Genomic DNA, 6712 nt, shown 5'->3' on the forward strand with positions numbered 1-6712 from the left:
CATCCATAGGCATTTCTTATATCATTTCTCTAATTAAAGTTCATAGACGTGGGTGCCAGGGTGGCTCGTTCAGTTAAGTGTCTGCCTTCGGCTCAGGTCATGATCCCAGGGTCTTGGGATCGAGTTCTGCATCAGGATCCCTGCTCAGCGCGGAGTCTGCTTCTCTCTCTCCCTCTGCCTGCTGCTCCCACGGCTTGTGCTCTCTCTCGATGTCAAATAAATAAATAAAATCTTTAAAAAATAAATAAAGTTCATAGACCTCAGAACCATGTTTTGTCTAAGAAAATAAACTTGGTACAATAGTAATAATACCCATCGTCTTACACCTTTGACAAGGGCTGGTCAAGGTTGAATCATGAGGTTTGATTTTGTTGCCTGAGACTATCCTTTCAATATTCATTTTCATTCTCCGTGTCACCTAAACTCCCTTGCACAACCTAGCCCCCTGATGGTAAGCATCTCCATTTAATTAGTTTTTTCATAGTCTTAATATCAAGTTACTCTCAATAAAAACTGTAGAACTAAATAATTGATTACAAAAATTTCAGTATGAAATATTGCCTTCATTTTAATATAGGAATAAAATTTTGACTTTTAAAATTTCCAGAGTTGGAGGTTTTGAAAGTGAGACCATGTCACAGGTGGAAGTTCTCTGATACCGTATCCTTGTCATTGTCTATTTACAAAAGCAATCTTAGTCTGCCTTGTGCAAAGTATATTCTTTTTCTACATACAATAAAACCTCACCAAAGCCCCAGATACTCTTTCAAGTGTTTGACATCAATGGATATACGCCTCACTTGTTTATGTTTTAAGTCATAGAATTCTGTTTATAATAAAAATATTCCAATGAGAAGCATCCGAATGAAGCAAAACTGCTTCTTCCATGTGGCATTTGATCACATAAACTATTTTAGAAAAATGCCAACAAACTCTCATCCCGTACTCACTGTCGAACATATTCACAAAGATTCTCCAGGTTTGTGGGATAAAGTCATTTCTCAAAAATAGAAGTTGATTTCTTTAACGCTATAATTTTCCCAGTAGTAACTTCAGAGAAATGGTTGGTCCCTGGGCACCCGACTCCGCTAGAACGACCCGAAAGACCAAGCAGTGTCAGGTTGCCGCCACAGAGCCCTGGCTGAGAAAGTGGAACACGGCTACGTGTCCTTTAAGGGTGAACTTTAAATAACAGGAAACGCTGGCAAGCTGCTATATAGTGGCTCTGTTTCGGGGAAATGGATGGACCATCTGCAAAGCTAAACTGAAATGACAAGCCTCTGAGGCAGAGAGTAAGTGTTCAATCCATTTGGCAGATAAATCAGGTCATGAATTGGTTTATTTAGCTCCAGTTTCACATAAACAATATACAAGCAGAAGCGATGAACCGTTGCTAAATTCGACAGGATATTCCGTTTGAGGTTTTATCTGTGCTCAAGCTTCCATCGGTCTACATGCTCCCACTCCATCTCTTTGTCATGTTCGTCTCTGCCACGGCTGCCAGTGGGTTTGGGAGTTTAGATAACGGGATTTATTGAAACAACATCTATTCTGTCGTCAGAGAATAACCGAAGCATCACCATTCCAAAACTTACCTAGCCATATTTCTGTAATAGAAGGAGACATGTAAAGAAGAAATGCATATATAAAGAATGCTTTTCACATTTCCAAAAATAAAATAGGGGACATCTGTCTAATCATGGGAGAAATGTCAGTCTCCAGCAGCCCTCGATGCCCTGGGCAGCTAACCGCTCAGGCAACAGCCACGCGCCTCTCCTACCTTTGATCCTTGAGCAGAATTTCACCTTGTGTTGGTTAGTGTAATGAAACGCTAGGTCCCAGTTCTGCTTGACTTCTGCTTTCTATTTTATTGAATTCCATGTTCGTCTAGAGAGCAGAGGCATATTTTCTTTTTCGATTTCGATGAAAGAATGTGAACCACATTTCACCTTTATTCTCTGTGAAGGTCAAGGTGTAAATATGATAGAATATTAAGATCCAAGTCCCTTTTTCAGTTTCCTATGAACCAAAGCAACACATTCAGTTTAACAACTTAATTAAAATTCTTCTTTTTGTCTTTATACTATCAGAATATTTCATACACATTGGATTGTAAGAAAGCAATATCTTAATAGAGGCAGAAAAACTTAGTTTACTCCCGTTGCAGAAATCTTAACAACAACAACAAACATGTGTTGTTCAGTTTCCCTTTCATTTTTTAATTTATTTTTTCTTTAAAGATTTTATTTATTTATTTGACAGAGAGAGAGAGACAGGGAGAGAGGGAACACAAGCAGGGGGAGTGGGAGAGGAAGAAGCAGGCTCCCAGCAGGGCAGGGAGCCCCATGCGGGGCTCGATCCCAGGACCCTGGGATCACGCCCTGGGCTGAAGGCAGATGCTTAATGACTGAGCCACCCAGGCGCCACGGTTTCCCTTTTATTTTGACAAGACATTTTAAAAGACTATACTTCTTTTTTTCTCTAATTGCCTAATTAAGTTTTTGGTATTTTTTCAGTATGGAATAATATCAGGCCATAATAAGACCTATAAAATCCTCAATTTATTGCTTCTGTGTTTTGCCAAATTTGAGTAGCAAAATATTTACTGCGAGAGGTGGGTTCAATTCACACACACACACACACACACACACACACACACACTCTGTTTTGTATTATATAATTATTTGTATTATAGTGTTTTTAATTATATAATATTTTGTATATTTTTCATTATATATACACATATAATATAATGTAACTTGATTCACTATGAAATCAATAAAATGATTTGTTGAATATAGCACTATGAGAACTATATATGAGAAAAATGTATATATCTAGCTACTCTTCAATTTTAATCTAGTGAAAAATGTTGATCCAAATACAATTAATATAATTTATTCTACTACACTCGTACAGGTTAAATTTATCTGTTTCCATTATCCTTTTATGATATGTCCGAATTTGATTGTAGTGGACTCTTAGCTGCTTCTTACAGATTCCTCTTCAGGACCGAGGGCCTTATTATTCAGTCCTGGGAATGCTGCTACAGGGTGTCCTCAGGAATCTTCTCCAGGGTGTGCCCTCTGCTGAAGAGGGTTGCCATGCCCAAGTTAATGCCTCCCTCCGCGGGGAAGCCCACGTGTAGTAACTGCCGATGTGAGGCCGTAAACCCTGCCCCTTCTTCCAATTGCCAGAGAACTCCAATGAGTGAGCTCAGCTTCAGAGCTCCCTGAGTGATCTCCCGGCATTCATGGGATGTCACTGAAGCTCTGATTCTCCTCCTGCCATACCGTTTGCTTCCTTCCCTCAAGAATTGTTGAAGCTGAGGATACTGCACTCCACTCTATGCGTTCGAGAACCTGCCCTGCCTCAGATTGTACCAGGATGGGTTCAAGAAAGTAGAAGCTACAGTGTGATGTTGGAGTTGGATGGCTCGGCATCACCACTACCCACCGGGCCATGAGGACCTCATCACTGGCAGTACTTGGCCATGAAAGTCCCTGCCAGATGGAAGTACAGTTGTTCAACTTTCATTAGTGGTGAACTGGGATTGGATGCCTATAGAACAAAATACACTAGTGGATGTAATAAAAAATATAGTTGAAAAAGTAATAATTATAACATAATGGAATTGGATGGCTCTTGTTCAGGGTAATTAATTATGATTTAATAAAAGCACGTGCAAAAGTCAAAGGGCCACCTTTTCAGAATATGAAGAAGGTCTCATTCTCTGAAGGTGAAAGGTAAAGAAAGCTAGAGACGGCATAGAGCTTAATCATAAGAGCTCCAAATAAGAAGCTATTCTCAAATTAGGCAAGTGTGCTATGTTGCGTCCAGGACTATGATACAAAAAACGGCATCCCGATTCAGGGGATGATGACATCTGGATTGATGTCTTTAAACATTGTGTATCTCCCAAACCCATCCTATTGAGGGATGGTGAGTGTCCTCTTTCCTGAAGGTGATGCAGATGACCTTGCCTTGCAGTAAAACAAGAGTCCCCTCAATATTTGTACCCATGTTTCTTTGTGTGGTCATAACATACCAGGGCTAGAGAAGCTCTAGAACTTTCTAGGGGAAAAAAGGGGACTATGTGCAGAAGGAGTTACAGGACCTAAGTAATATGTGCCAACAGGAGACTAGTGAGTGTATATGGGACTGGATCCTAAGGGTGCTGGGTCAAAAAGGGAAAATGAGTTTGGACAAGGAATTGTTCATCAGATTGGAAATACGCTTACAGGATAAGATCTACAGCCCTGGCAAGAACAATAGAAGAAAGGGTCAAAGATTTAAAGAATTGGTTACGATGGAGTTTTTATTCTGTAGAAGGCCAAGAAGCCCACTTGGTGACTATAGTCCCTGAATGGGACGTAGGATATTATTGGTCAAAGCAACCAGGATGCACTAGTGGTAGGAACACCAACACTACTGGAAAGCTCATTGATGGTTCTTGTCTACGGGCAGGTCTGATGGTAGAAGATACGGTATAGAAATGAGCATCCCAATAGCAATGGGTTTGAAAAGATGATCAGAAGTCTGACGACAGTTGCACTAGTAAAAAGTTATGACCCTTTGCCCAATTGCCAGTCCTGGACCAATTTTTAACCCTAAAACCCGTTTTCTGAAGGGGTGTCATTGTTCCCAGGCAGAGGATGCTGCAACATCAGAGCGAGTGTATATATAATGCCACAGTCTTTCCCCCAAGGGACCTATGGTGACTTACTTGAGTATTAATCCAGAGAGGGAAAGATAATATCCAGATATTTTAAGGACAATTAAACAAAGGGTAAAGTTGATACTGATTCTCTGGGATCCAGAGCCTCACCATGAATCCCCTATTAGAGTGGGGGTATATGGAGGACAAGTAATGAAGTCCTGATACTAGTCCAGTCAGCATAGTCTACTGGGATCATGGATACACCAGTGATCATATCTCTCCCTGCCAGTGATTTGCTGGGATGGACTCACTGGGAAGTTATCAGCATTCCCATGCTGGTTTGGGATCTATAGAGCAAGTTTCTCATTAGAAAATGCTAAGTTAAAGCCTCTGAAACTCTTCCCTACACTCTGAAAAAGATGGTAATAAAAGACATTGGCACATCCCACCTCAGTATCAGATATCAGCATCACCTGCATTAGTCACCTACTTCCCCACTGAAGAATTTTGCACCAACTATTACATCTGCCTGGAAGTCTCTTTTCTTCTATTTCATCTCACAATGTACTATTAATGTTTCAAACTGAGTCCAATCCTCGCTTCCTTCCAAAGCGATCTTAGACTGTTTTAATTAGGCCAAGTCCCCCTTTTCATGCTATCATAATATCACATAGCTTTTCTCTGTGGGATTTGTCTTCCACACACATGTTTATTTGATCAATGTGCATTCTTATATACTAGAATTGTAATTTTATCTCAGAATCTAGGACGGAGTCAATAAATATTGTGATGAATGACTTGATGATATCTAGTCTTCCTATAATTTGAACACGGAATTCTACATTGCTGTATAATTTGATATATCTTATAGAGAAATGCTTATTGCACATCACACACTTATAGATTTCACAGGACTTTCTTAGGAGAAAAAAAAATCTATCATAATATCCATCTTTGAAACAGGAAAGAGACTTAAAGCCATCCCAGGCTGCACATTGTTAGAGGCTGGAGTTGAGGTCCCTGGCCAGCCGAGGAGCTCACAGGTGTGGATAGTGTGCTGCGTGAGGGGCAAGTCTTCACTAACACTGCAGGGGTTCTATCCCAGTGAGTGGATTTTGACAGTAATTCTTGCTACAAGTAAAACAAACAAAGAAAAAAACCAAAAAACAAAGAACAAAAATCATCTTGGGAACGAAGAGTACCTTCCAGGAGAATTTAAATACAGGTAGAAAATAAATATTATATAAAATCTTATAATAAAGATAAACATGTATGGATGAATAAATAGATAAATATAATATGCTTAATATTCTGGTAGAAATTCATGTGTGTTTCTACATGAGTACAGAAAGAATAATGTGTAACTTCTACCTCAGGAGGGTGTGTTGGTCTAGGGAGGATTTTGAAGAGGAAACAACATCCCGACTGATGTATACATATGGAATAGAGAGCCAGGGAAATTATTTATTTAGCACAAGGCACAGTTTGAATTCTCTTATATACATAATCTTATTTATTATACACAACATCTCTGTAAATTAAATCCCATACTCCTACTTTAGAGAGACAGTGGGGAAGGAATTAATATTTATTACCGTGTAACAGGTATTGTACCAGCTTTATATATGTTCTTGCTTAATACTCAGAACAACGCAGTAACGTAGGTTGTATTATTATTGCTGTTTTACATATGAAAAAGCATAAGTTAAAGAGAATATTTAATTTGCTGAAGGTCACAGACCCAAAATAACAGTCAAGACAGAATTTGAACCCAAGCTTGTTTGTCCCTGCTCCATAGTGTGGCAAAGGTCCCTTCAGGGTCAGAGAAAATGTGAATTTAAGGAGTTATAAACAAACTTGGCAAGACATCAGACTTTTACTGAACTTATTATTCGACCTGCTGTACACAAGATTCTGTGTGTGGAGAAGCTGTTTTCTAAAGGGGTCTATAGAAGTCAACTGTATCTTGGTGTTTGGGAAAAATGGGCATTATAATGGAAAAGTGACAAAAAGTTATGCAAAATCTTCCTGTATTTCACTTTTTAAAAGAGT

At 39.3% G+C, this 6712-nt stretch overlaps 1 non-coding gene across 1 annotated transcript; it reads left to right on the forward strand.

Moving 5' to 3' along the window:
• Positions 1-5647: 5647 nt before the first annotated feature.
• Positions 5648-5799, forward strand: LOC121102812. The gene has a single exon (XR_005834928.1). It is a non-coding gene; the product is annotated as a small nucleolar RNA SNORA62/SNORA6 family (small nucleolar RNA).
• The last annotated feature ends 913 nt before the right edge of the window (positions 5800-6712 follow it).

The sequence above is a fragment of the Ursus maritimus genome, unplaced genomic scaffold (assembly GCF_017311325.1).
Source record: "Ursus maritimus isolate PB19 unplaced genomic scaffold, ASM1731132v1 scaffold_15, whole genome shotgun sequence".
Classification (NCBI taxonomy): domain Eukaryota; kingdom Metazoa; phylum Chordata; class Mammalia; order Carnivora; family Ursidae; genus Ursus; species Ursus maritimus.